The following is a 14,325-nucleotide window of genomic DNA, read 5'->3' as shown; positions in this document are numbered from 1 at the left end:
CTAACCTAAACTAAACTAAACTAAACTAAACTAAACTAAACCTAACCTAACCTAACCTAACCTAACCTAACCTAACCTAACCTAACCTAACCTAACCTAATCCATATGCTAATCTATGCTAACCTAACCTAATCCATATGCTAATCTATGCTAACCTAACCTAACCTAACCTAACCTAAACTAAACTAAATTAAACTAAACTAAACTAACCTAACCTAACCTAATCCATATGCTAATCTATGCTAACCTAACCTAACCTAACCTAACCTAACCTAACCTAACCTAACCTAACCTAACCAAACTTAACCTAACCTAACCTAACCTAACCTAACCTAATCCATATGCTAATCTATGCTAACCTAACCTAACCTAACCTAACCTAATCCATATGCTAATCTATGCTAATCCATGCCAATCTATGCTAATCCATGTCAATCTATGCCAAACCGTATGCCAATCTATGCTAACCTAACCTAATCCATGCCAATCTATGCTAATCCATGCCAATCTATGCTTATCCATGTCAATCTATGCCAATCCATATGCTAATCTATGCTAATTCGTATACCAATCTATGCTAACCTGTATGCCAATCTATGCTAATCCGTATGCCAATCTATGCTAATCCATATGTTAATCCATGCTAATCCATTTGCCATTTTGTATTTCTAGAAATTTCCACCAACTTCGAATCGTGACGTCACCGTTACACTTTTCGTCACGGCCACCATCTTGGATTCGAATTTTTTTTTCGAACTTCAACTTTTCGAAATTTGATGTAAACATCAGCCGCCATCTTTTGCCTTCCTTAATACATACCTAAGACATCACATTTGAAATTAAAATTATTATACAGCCACCATCTTTAATTCCAGCACAGACTACCAGATAGCGCTAAATTCAAAAATTAGTTTCCATAGGCGAAGCCATCTTGGTCCTCAAGTTGGTTGGTAGATGTCGCTAGTATCGCGCACCAAATTCAAAAAATTAGTTGCCAGAGGCGCCGCCATCATGGTTCTCAAGTTGGCTGGTAGATGTCGCTAGTATCGCGCGCCAAATTCAAAAATTAGTTGCCAGAGGCGCCGCCATCTTAGTTCTCAAGTTGGCTGGTAGATGGCGCCACCGTCGCCATATTTTAGTTCATATAATCGATACCAGATGATGCCACCGTCGCCATCTTTAATTCTTAAAGTAACTGCCGTATTGCGACACCGTCGCCATCTTTAATTCTTAAATTTACTGCCGGATGGCGCCAAGTGTTATGTAGTCAGTCGAGTCAGGTCGGGAACGAGTCGAGAAAAGTCTAGACAGTCGAGACAAGTCGAGGACAAGACGAGACAAGTCGGTAGCCTGTATTCACCAAGTTCTCTGTTGCCGCCATCTTTAATTCATAAAGTCGCTACCAGATGGCGCCACTGTCGGCCATCTTTAGTTCAAGGCATTGTCGCCGGATGATGCCAAGTTTGAATTTAAAAAAACCTACAAGTGTTATGCAATGTGTAACCAGTCGAGACAAGTCGAGATAAGTTTGGAACATGAAGCTATATTCTAAACTACCTTTAATCTATATACTGATTGATTAGATCGACTTAGGTCCTTGGTTCGATCCCTGACCGATACAAAACAACTTTTAATATTTTAATAAAGTACCACTAAATTGTCAGGTTTGAGCAAATAAAAAACACCGCAAGTTCTTTTAAAAAAACTTTTATTACATAAATTATACACTACCACAAGTACAAAAAACACACAGACAAATTACCAAAGTTTCGTGGATCTCTCGATTTAAACAGTCTTCTTACTACACGGACTATGTCCTTTACATGACTTTAAATGTCTATTCAGTTTATCAGCTCGACATATTGGTACACCACAATTTGCACACAAAGTCGAATTATCGACTTCATTAAAAGGACAGTGATATATTTCGTGTCGTTGTGCACTTCGAATATTTGTCAATGTTTTGTTACAAAATATACAGCTTGATTCCGATGAATGTGCAGCCAGTCTATCACAATTCCTGAGGTGCCGTTTTAATCTTCCATATTGTACAAACTTGCTTAAACACCTGTTGCACTGATATTTAATGCGTTCAGAGTTATTACTACAATTGTGTATTACATAATCCCATCATTTCAAGTTTTTGATCTTCTCACAGTACGTGCAGTCGGGTGATGGAACACCGATGGTTGCTCCTTCCTTCATCAATGCCACTGGAACTGTTGACAACCATTGTAACACTGCTGACATGTTAACTTCTGAAGCCGTTGAGGTCTGCTCTGCGGAAGATGTTGCACACGTCGAAATCTCCTGCTGTGCTGAGAGAGCAGGTGTAGCTGTAGACGTCGTTGTCATCGTGCTCTGCACTGATGATGGTAGACCTTCGATCCAGGTTGGTGTAGATAAAGGTAATGATGCCATCGAGTTCTCAAGAATAACTATATACAGGTCTATTATGTTATACAAGTCTAACTATCCGATCCGTTCATCACAGCAGCCAGAGACGGACTAAAGACCATATCACCAGGGTCTCACTTATATAGTCTCATCAGATGGTACAACACATGAGTTAAAACAATAACCAGGTTCATTATACTCGCACTTTACTTTCTCGAGACATTTTTTATAATGAAGATGTAAGCTATCAAGACGTGAAATTAGTTTTTTGCACTTATTGCACTGAAATTGTATTCTTTTAACATTATTAGAACAACTGCTTCTTTCATGTCTGCGAGCATTTGAGGTGATAGTAAATGATGCGTCACAGTATTTGCACTGACGCAATGTACGCTCTTCATTAGTTGAAGAATCCATTGCTGATGATGAAACTTCAGCTGATGTTGGAACAGCACATATCGAAGTCTCCTCCAGTGTTGTCAGAGGCGTTGCCAACGGGATCTGCTCCAACATCGTCGGCGCTGACGTCATGGTTCCCGCAGTCGATGGTACATCCTCCATCGAGTTCGACGTTAAAGTCGGTAAAGATGCCATCGAAATCTCAAGAACAGCTAATTGACACGACTCATGCACCAGAAGAAAAAAACTAGGCGATCCTTACACCGCCGACGTCAGTAACAAACTGAGCATCCTGCTGTCTAGGACTCGCTTATATACATGCACCGTATGGAATAATACGCTAGTCAAATCAAGAACCATCAACAATAATATTAGAGTCAAAACAACATTAAAAATACAAGGACCATCAACGAAAAGGCAGCACAATAAAAAAAAAGGCAGCACATTTGTAAATACCATCAACAAAAAGGAAGCACAGTTTAGAAGCACCATCAACGTAAAGGCAGCACATTTTGGAAGCACAATCAATAAAGAGAGCACATTTGGAAGCACCATCAACAAAAAGGAAGCACATTTTGGAAGCACCATCAACGTAAAGACAGCAAATTTTGGAAGCACAATCAATAAAGGCAGCACATTTGGAAGCACCATCAACAAAAAGGAAACACATTTGGAAACACCATCAACAAAAAGGAAGCACATTTTGAAAGCACCATCAACGTAAAGACAGCACATTTTGGAAGCACAATCAATAAAGGCAGCTCATTTGGAAGCACCATCAACAAATAGGAAGCACATTTTGGAAGCACCATGAAACAGGCAGCACATTTGGAAACACAAGTTACGAGAACTAAGTCTTAGTTAGAAATCAGAATGCAAGAAATAAAAACATTAAATTTTTACTTTTAATATTTAATTTATTTCTTAACATTATACAAATAGAAGTAAAATAAGTCATTATTGTATGAAGCCAGCTTTCTTTAGTTCTTCGAGTATGAAGGATATTTCTTTTATGCGCGAATAGTTTCCTGCACAAAGCGAGCCATGTAGAAGTCTTAGCCGGTCAACCAATATGTTTGGATCTTTCCACGATGTGTAATCAATCTCTTCTACCACCATCTCACTTGCTTGTTTATTATAAATACTTTTAATATCACAATCGTCCCAGTGATCATAATAAGCGTTACCAGATTTATTTATTATAACACGTCGTTTCCATCGTTTCGGTCTCGGGTCACCGTAACATTCTTCGATCTTGTCAGCTTTAGGTGCTTCATCACAGTCTATGCTTTTGTCAACAGCCTCAGAGTCACTGTAACAATCACTGTAGAAGACATCCTCTTCACCCAGATTACCATATGAATTCGATATCGATGATGTCGAAGTGCCATTATCTTCTTCATGCTTAATTTTTAGGAGTCCATCATTTTTACAAAGTAAGAAAGATCTACTTGAATTCGGCTGGAATGTATTCTCACTTTTCACGTTAAGGATTCTTCCATTGTCTTCATTCTTCCATAAATCATCATCATCCTTCAATTTAAGTTCTTCGTCGAGATCGGAAGAGCCACGAACATAACCTCTCTCAAGACAAGGAAAATTATTGTCGTAATACAGATCACTATTCCTTAGTCTAGTAGATCCATCGTTGTCCTCTGGCTTGTACGCAGGCTTAACGTTACAAGTTCAGTCATGTCTTTTTAAGCTCTCTCTCCGTGTAAACGACTTGCTACATCGAACGCAAGTTATCATATTGCGTAGTGGATTTTTAACACAGTCATTCTTCTGGTGTTGTCTCCCATTCTTTCTCAAGATAAATTCTTTGCTGCAAAACTTACACCTGTATCCTTTCGATACAGCAACAGACACCGAATCAGGATTCATATTAGTTACTGAGACTAATGTTAGATACAAACAGACAGTTTTCCAATTGGAACCATTATTTAAATAAAATTTTTTTAAATATTTCTTAAGCGAGAGTTAAGTTATCACATGCAAAGGTACTTGTTGTAAGTAGTTCTGCTTTTCAACAACAGATGACACCACATATTGCTTGCAGGTAAATATTATTTCTTTTTTTCATGCGGGATGTGGGATTCTCACTAACGATCGTCACTCCCGCAGCAGACAAAACAGGCGTATGCTACAGGAATTATCTCATGTCATTTATGTTGTTGGGTAGTCTAAATATATTTGGTTATTCAATTGTTCTAGCTCCTGTAGCATACGCCTGTTTTGTCTGCTGCGGGAGTGACGATCGTTAGTGAGAATCCTGCATCCCGCATGAAAAAAAGAAATAATATTTACCTGCAAGCAATATGTGGTGTCATCTGTTGTTGAAAAGCAGAACTACTTACAACAAGTACCTTTGCATGAGATAACTTAACTCTCGCTTAAGAAATATTTAAAAAAATTATATTTAAGTAATGGTTCCAATTGGAAAACTGTCTGTTTGTATCTAACATTAGTCACAGTAACTAATATGAATCCTGATTCGGTGTCTGTTGCTGTATCGAAAGGATACAGGTGTAAGTTTTGCAGCAAAGAATTTATCTTGAGAAAGAATGGGAGACAACACCAGAAGAATGACTGTGTTAAAAATCCACTACGCAATATAATAACTTGCGTTCGATGTAGCAAGTCGTTTACGCGGAGAGAGAGCTTAAAAAGACATGACTGAACTTGTAACGTTAAGCCTGCGTACAAGCCAGAGGACAACGATGGATCTACTAGACTAAGGAATAGTGATCTGTATTACGACAATAATTTTCCTTGTCTTGAGAGAGGTTATGTTCGTGGCTCTTCCGATCTCGACGAAGAACTTAAATTGAAGGATGATGATGATTTATGGAAAAATGAAGACAATGGAAGAATCCTTAACATGAAAAGTGAGAATACATTCCAGCCGAATTCAAGTAGATCTTTCTTACTTTGTAAAAATGATGGACTCCTAAAAATGAAGCATGAAGAAGATAATGGCACTTCGACATCATCGATATCGAATTCATATGGTAATCTGGGTGAAGAGAATGTCTTCTACAGTGATTGTTACAGTGACTCTGAGGCTGTTGAAAAAAGCATAGAATGTGATGAAGCACCTAAAGCTGACAAGATCGAAGAATGTTACGGTGACCCGAGACCGAAACGATGGAAACGACGTGTTATAATAAATAAATCTGGTAACGCTTATTATGATCACTGGGACGATTGTGATATTAAAAGTATTTATAATAAACAAGCAAGTGAGATGGTGGTAGAAGAGATTGATTACATATCGTGGAAAGATCCAAACATATTGGTTGACCGGCTAAGACTTCTACATGGCTCGCTTTGTGCAGGAAACTATTCGCGCATAAAAGATATATCTTTCATACTCGAAGAACTGAGGAAAGCTGGCTACATACAATAATGACTTATTTTACTTCTATTTGTATAATGTTAAGAAATAAATTAAATATTAAAAGTAAAAATTTAATGTTTTTATTTCTTGCATTCTGATTTCTAACTAAGACTTAGTTCTCGTAACTTGTGTTTCCAAATGTGCTGCCTGTTTGATGGTGCTTCCAAAATGTGCTTCCTTTTTGTTGATGGTGCTTCCAAATGTGCTGCCTTTATTGATTGTGCTTCCAAAATGTGCTGTCTTTACGTTGATGGTGCTTCCAAAATGTGCTTCCTTTTTGTTGATGGTTGATTACAAATGTGCTCTCTTTATTGATTGTGCTTCCAAAATGTGCTGCCTTTACGTTGATGGTGCTTCTAAACTGTGCTTCCTTTTTGTTGATGGTGTTTACAAATGTGCTGCCTTTTTTTTGATTGTGCTGCCTTTTCGTTGATGGTCCTTCTATTTTTAATGTTGTTTTGACTCTAATATTATTGTTGATGGTTCTTGATTTGACTAGCGTATTATTCCATACGGTGCATGTATATAAGCGAGTCCTAGACAGCAGGATGCTCAGTTTGTTACTGACGTCGGCGGTGTAAGGATCGCCTAGTTTGTTTCTTCTGGTGCATGAGTCGTGTCAATTAGCTGTTCTTGAGATTTCGATGGCATCTTTACCGACTTTAACGTCGAACTCGATGGAGGATGTACCATCGGCTGCGGGAACCATGACGTCAGCGCCGACGATGTTGGAGCAGATCCCGTTGGCAACGCCTCTGACAACACTGGAGGAGACTTCGATATGTGCTGTTCCACCATCAGCTGAAGTTTCATCATCAGCAATGGATTCTTCAACTAATGAAGAGCGTACATTGCGTCAGTGCAAATACTGTGACGCATCATTTACTATCACCTCAAATGCTCGCAGACATGAAAGAAGGAGTTGTTCTAATAATGTTAAAAGAATACAATTTCAGTGCAATAAGTGCAAAAAACTAATTTCACGTCTTGATAGCTTACATCTTCATTATATAAAATGTCTCGAGAAAGTAAAGTGCGAGTATAATGAACCTGGTTATTGTTTTAACTCATGTGTTGTACCATCTGATGAGACTATATGTGAGACCCTGGTGATATGGTCTTTAGTCCGTCTCTGGCTGCTGTGATGAACGGATCGGATAGTTAAACTTGTATAACATAATAGACCTGTATATAGCTATTCTTGAGAACTCGATGGCATCATAACCTCTATCTACACCAACCTGGATCGAAGGTCTACCATCATCAGTGCAGAGCACGATGACAACGACGTCTACAGCTACACCTGCTCTCTCAGCACAGCAGGAGATTTCGACGTGTGCAACATCTTCCACAGAGCAGACCTCAACGGCTTCAGAAGTTAACATGTCAGCAGTGTTACAATGGTTGTCAACAGTTCCAGTGGCATTGATGAAGGAAGGAGCAACCATCGGTGTTCCATCACCCGACTGCACGTACTGTGAGAAGATCAAAAACTTGAAATGATGGGATTATGTAATACACAATTGTAGTAATAACTCTGAACGCATTAAATATCAGTGCAACAGGTGTTTAAGCAAGTTTGTACAATATGGAAGATTAAAACGGCACCTCAGGAATTGTGATAGACTGGCTGCACATTCATCGGAATCAAGCTGTATATTTTGTAACAAAACATTGACAAATATTCGAAGTGCACAACGACACGAAATATATCACTGTCCTTTTAATGAAGTCGATAATTCGACTTTGTGTGCAAATTGTGGTGTACCAATATGTCGAGCTGATAAACTGAATAGACATTTAAAGTCATGTAAAGGACATAGTCCGTGTAGTAAGAAGACTGTTTGAATCGAGAGATCCACGAAACTTTGGTAATTTGTCTGTGTGTTTTTTGTACTTGTGGTAGTGTATAATTTATGTAATAAAAGTTTTTTTAAAAGAACTTGCGGTGTTTTTTATTTTCTCAAACCTGACAATTTAGTGGTACTTTATTAAAATATTAAAAGTTGTTTTGTATCGGTCAGGGATCGAACCAAGGACCTAAGTCGATCTAATCAATCAGTATATAGATTAAAGGTAGTTTAGAATATAGCTTCATGTTCCAAACTTATCTCGACTTGTCTCGACTGGTTACACATTGCATAACACTTGTAGGTTTTTTTAAATTCAAACTTGGCATCATCCGGCGACAATGCCTTGAACTAAAGATGGCCGACAGTGGCGCCATCTGGTAGCGACTTTATGAATTAAAGATGGCGGCAACAGAGAACTTGGTGAATACAGGCTACCGACTTGTCTCGTCTTGTCCTCGACTTGTCTCGACTGTCTAGACTTGTCTCGACTCGTTCCCGACCTGACTCGACTGACTACATAACACTTGGCGCCATCCGGCAGTAAATTTAAGAATTAAAGATGGCGACGGTGTCGCGCTCCGGCAGTAACTTTCAGAATTAAAGATGGCGACGGTGGCATCATCTGGTATCGATTATATGAACTAAAATATGGCGACGGTGGCACCATCTACCAGCCAACTTGAGAACCAAGATGGCGGCGCCTCTGGCAACTAATTTTTGAATTTGGCGCGCGATACTAGCGACATCTACCAGCCAACTTGAGAACCAAGATGGCGGCGCCTCTGGCAACTAATTTTTTGAATTTGGTGCGCGATACTAGCGACATCTACCAACCAACTTGAGGACCAAGATGGCTTCGCCTATGGAAACTAATTTTTGAATTTAGCGCTATCTGGTAGTCTGTGCTGGAATTAAAGATGGTGGCTGTATAATAATTTTAATTTCAAATGTGATGTCTTAGGTATGTATTAAGGAAGGCAAAAGATGGCGGCTGATGTTTACATCAAATTTCGAAAAGTTGAAGTTCGAAAAAAAATTCGAATCCCAGATGGCGGCCGTGACGAAAAGTGCAGCGGTGACGTCACGATTCGAAGTTGGTGGAAATTTCTAGAAATACAAAATGGCAAATGGATTAGCATGGATTAACATATGGATTAGCATAGATTGGCATGAATTAGGTTAGGTTAGCATAGATTGGCATACGGATTGGCATAGATTGACATGGATTAGCATAGATTGGCATGGATTAGCATAGATTAGCATATGGATTAGGTTAGGTTAAGTTAGGTTAGCATAGATTAGCATATGGATTAGGTTAGGTTAGGTTAGGTTAGGTTAGGTTAGGTTTGGTTAGGTTAGGTTAGGTTAGGTTTAGTTAAGTTTAGTTTAGTTTAGTTTAGTTTAGTTTAGTTTAGGTTAGGTTAGGTTAGGTTAGGTTAGGTTAGGTTGGCATAGATTAGCATATAGATTAGGTTAGGTTAGGTTAGTTTAGTTTAGTTTAGTTTAGTTTAGGTTAGGTTAGGTTAGGTTAGCATAGATTAGCATATGGATTAGGTTAGGTTAGGTTAGGTTAGGTTAGGTTAGCATAGATTAGCATATGGATTAGGTTAGGTTAGGTTAGGTTAGCATAGATTAGCATATGGATTAGGTTAGGTTATTTTAGGTTAGTTTAGTTAAGGTTAGGTTAGGTTAGGTTAGGTTAGGTTAGGTTAGCATAGATTAGCATATGGATTAGGTTAGGTTAGGTTAGTTTAGATTAGTTTAGTTTAGTTTAGTTTAGGTTAGGTTAGGTTAGGTTAGGTTAGGTTAGCATAGATTAGCATATGGATTAGGTTAGGTTAGGTTAGCATAGATTAGCATATGGATTAGGTTAGGTTAGGTTAGGTTAGGTTAGGTTAGGTTAGCATAGATTAGCATATGGATTAGCTTAGGTTAGGTTAGGTTAGGTTAGCATAGATTAGCATATGGATTAGGTTAGGTGAGGTTAGTTTAGTTTAGTTTCGTTTAGGTATGTTAGGTTAGGTTAGGTTAGTTTAGTTTAGTTTAGTTTAGTTTAGTTTAGTTTAGTTTAGGTTAGGTTAGGTTAGGTTAGGTTAGGTTTAGTTAGGTTAGGTTAGCATAGATTAGCATATGGATTAGGTTAGGTGAGGTTAGTTTAGTTTAGTTTAGTTTAGGTTAGGTTAGGTTAGGTTAGGTTAGTTTAGTTTAGTTTAGTTTAGTTTAGTTTAGGTTAGGTTAGGTTAGGTTAGCATACATTAGCATATGGATTAGGTATGGTGAGGTTTGTTTAGTTTAGTTTAGTTTAGTTTAGGTTAGGTTAGGTTAGGTTAGTTTAGTTTAGTTTAGTTTAGTTTCGGTTAGGTTAGGTTAGGTTAGGTTAGGTTAGGTTAGGTTAGGTTAGGTTAGCATATGGATTAGATGACGTTATCAGGTTGGAAACATCGAGGGTTGCAAGGCTTAAGGTCAGGGTCGAATTTCAATGTCAGGGTAAAATTTCAAGGTCAAGGTCAAATTTCAGGGTCAAGGTCAAAGTTCAGGGTCAAAGTCAATGTTCAAGGTCAAAGTCAATGTTCAAGGTCTAATTTCAAGGTCAAAGTTAAAGGTCAAGGTCAAGGTTAAATGTCAAGGTCAAGGTCAAAGGTCAAGGTCAAGGTTCAAGGTCAATGTTCAAGGTCGGCTCCTGGATCCTGCGCCTGTCCCAGAACCGGTATTTTCCATCTACTCGTAACGGGACATTTTTTCGTGCGTACATGGCTGATGAACGTAACGGGACACTTTTTCGTGCGTGCATGGTCGAAGGAAGTGACATAATCCAACATGGGTGATGAAGCGAAGCCTTAAGGTCTGGATCGGATCCCCGGATCCCCCTCCGTCCTCCGGTGTCCTCATACGAACTATATATACCTACTGACACTGTTACATACATAGTTGATCAGTGCAAATCTGTGCATGAACTTAGTCATACATTCATAAAAACATTAGTAAGCTCTAAAACCAGAAACTAGTTTTTATCGGGGGGAAAATTGTATGTTAAAGAAATAACTAAACAGTAAACATGTACATACATATTATTTATGTTTGCATACGTGCAGTGAATATTATTTTGCAGTGATATATTAATATTTTATTAACATGGCTAGATGTAAAAAAAAGTTTATAAAAAATTTTGAAAATATTTACTATCTATACTTTTTAGAAGTAATGTTGGTTTGTAAATTCTCCTTCAGGAGCATTATAGAACACAGTGCATTAAATTGCATTTCAAGTCACATAAAAAAATTATAATGGGTGGGAGTAAAATAATGATTATACATACTATTTTATCATCTTTATAATTTACAAATAATGAGTGCCCAGTAACTCTTGCGAAAAACAGTTCTCTGTATTCTAGAGTTTTTTTAAGAGTTTACTTACACGCACAAAAACTTTCAATGTAAAAAAGCCACATAATCATCCTATCATAGTAGGTGACATTTTTGACAGGTCGTACAACTAAATCTGAGACTTTGACATATGAATTATGTGAAGCATTAAGAATTTGTGAAGCTATAAACAAAACTAACACATATTCATGTAGTGTAAGACTAGTTTCTCATGTATTAATAATTTTTGTTTATTTTACAGTAAAATATTCAGCAGCCAAAGACTTAAGCCGTCGCAATAAATGAAATTTAAAGCCACATTAAGTGAAACAGACAGTGGCTAAATGAGGCCCAGTAATTTTGAGCGAAATTGTAATCGTGCAAGTTCCCATGTACCACAGCTGTATTTATTTACCTTATATTATATGTATTTGCACAATAAACTTTAATATCACTTAACAACTTAAAAAAAAAAAAACAAGAGTACAAAATAAATTTCAAACAATTATTTCATTTCATTCTAAACATCTTCCATTGGGTATAAAAATTTTGTAAAATTTACTTCCGTACATTCTTAACTATACGAAACATGCACAATGCCATCTAATGACATTTAACAAAACTATCATGTTATTGTCCCTAGGTATACGTTACGTAGGTATACGTTTTATACGTTAAGAAAAATAATCTCATCATTAAGTACTATTTTTAAAACATTAACTAATGTAAAATATTTCATTGTCGAGCTTTAGCAAATGTCTTACACACGTGCAATCACTGACACGTATAGAGGGAGGTTTATAAATCAATGACTCGTTAGAAAATGTACGTGTTTGTTTCATCATCTGTGAAATATGTAAAAATATGATCGTGTAAAACGCAGAGGAATAATCAACTGTCATATGTCAGGACTGAGATTATTCGTCAGAAACGTTTGTTGAAAGCTTTCAAACTAGCAATATTTCTAATGAAGGAATAGTCCAGTCAAAATATGCTAAAATTTCGCTCATAGTCGAATTAAATCCGATATTTTTGTTACACTTTACACGTATTTAGTAGTGTCCAGGGGAATTAAAATCAAAAGTCCTGATGAATAGGAAGTGAGGTAGAGTCAGAAACTAGAAAGGATTTAAAAAAAATAGGCATTTGTTTTTGATTTTTAAAGAAATATCTCGTAAATGATTAACCTTAAAAGAAAAAGTTTTTAGTAAAGAAAATGAAAGAGCATTAAAAATCCTATAAAAGATTATTTTCACTTTTTTCATATCTCCAATTTTGTCTGAGATAGTCTCGCTTAAAAAATTAGTTTTTTTTTTATTTTATCTCAAACCTTTTTCCTATAGCAACTGACCTATATATTTGTGAACCGTGCCTCTCGTATGCCAAATGCTGTCACTTGACTTTACAAGACATGTTTAAGCTAGAGTCCATAATGACCCCAGAATTCAACGAGGATTCACTGATAAGTTCTTGAGCGAGTGGAACTTGGGGATGACTGCAACTGCATCTGCTCATCATTGAAGAGTTATACGGTACTCATTTTATATCTTTGAACAACTTGATTTCTGACAATCTCGAAGAAGTAGGGATGCCACATATTAATATAACATCTCTGCTTAGTTAAATAATCACCCATTATTTCCTGGATCACAACAAATCATGTCCATAGGAACTGGACTAGTAGGGGATGCCACAGTTACCTTTTTCAATGCTATAGTAATTGGCAAGCAATCAATACAGAGTAATGTTGGAAAAAATTCTAATCAAGCATTATCACGAAAAGATCAAGCTCTCCCTCTGGCGAATATTAACTACACTATTACTTTCAATTGTAATAGCTCATTTATCAGTTGTTAGAATTCCAGAGGATAACGATAAGTGAAGAAAAATAGGATGACTTGATCATGTATATGCAGTATTAGTTGGCTACATTTCATTTATCTCTCTTTGACGAAGCTGGGATACGCAAAACCAAGAAAGCAACCCTGTACATGTTTTAGGTGACGAGGGAGAATTTGGACTTGGAGAACGCTGACTTTGTTCTCAATGGTGGATTCATACTACACAGTCATATAGCCGACAAGTGGTACTGATTCCTCTGTTTGCCCAAAATATGTCAATTACATTATCATTTCCTATTTATCATGACTGTTGATGTGATATTCCGTGCATACCACTGAACAATTGAAACACAAAATCATAAATATCGGATTGAATTTGAGAACAGAATAAACTTTGACTGGGCTAGAAGTCTAACACCTCGTGTTTAAATGAGTACCTAATTTTTAGAATCTCAATATAAGTGTCTTCCAGGTTAATTTTTTTCTGGATGCATAATAAAATATTTTGGAATTTAAATTGTTCATAACATAGGTAATAACGGTAGAATTCAATGCATTTTAAACAGTTTTATCTACTTAAAAAAAGTACAGAGGTGGTTGTGTGGACCAATTTTTACCACGTTTTTGTTTTTATTTTTGTATAAAACAAAAGTTCGAACTTATGTTTTTCTTACACTAATCCACTTACAAAGTATGTTCTCTGGTAAATAACAGCAAAATTGTTCACATGACGTTTTTGACAGCGATCATTAAGCTACTAACATCTTAATATTATAAAGTTAAAAACAAAAGAAATACTAATGCAGTCGCAGTCTATCTACTCACAAATAATTTTTTAGTTATTTCTTAAACACATTCTGCAATCGATCTTAAAATTTTTGTTGAAACGCTTGCCAAACAAATGCATTTTATGTGAAACAGACGACGTGGGTAATACTTGGCTAAAACTTCGCGTTTATTAAAATTTACATCGAAAATTAACTAGCGTTCACTCGGTTTTAGTCAAAATAATGAGATTAAATATGTGGTTGTTGTAATCTGTTTAGTGTTTTAAAGTAATTAAAACGTGGATA

The sequence above is a fragment of the Bacillus rossius genome, chromosome 1, assembly GCF_032445375.1.
Source record: "Bacillus rossius redtenbacheri isolate Brsri chromosome 1, Brsri_v3, whole genome shotgun sequence".
Taxonomy (NCBI): domain Eukaryota; kingdom Metazoa; phylum Arthropoda; class Insecta; order Phasmatodea; family Bacillidae; genus Bacillus; species Bacillus rossius.
This window is presented reverse-complemented; position numbering follows the sequence as displayed.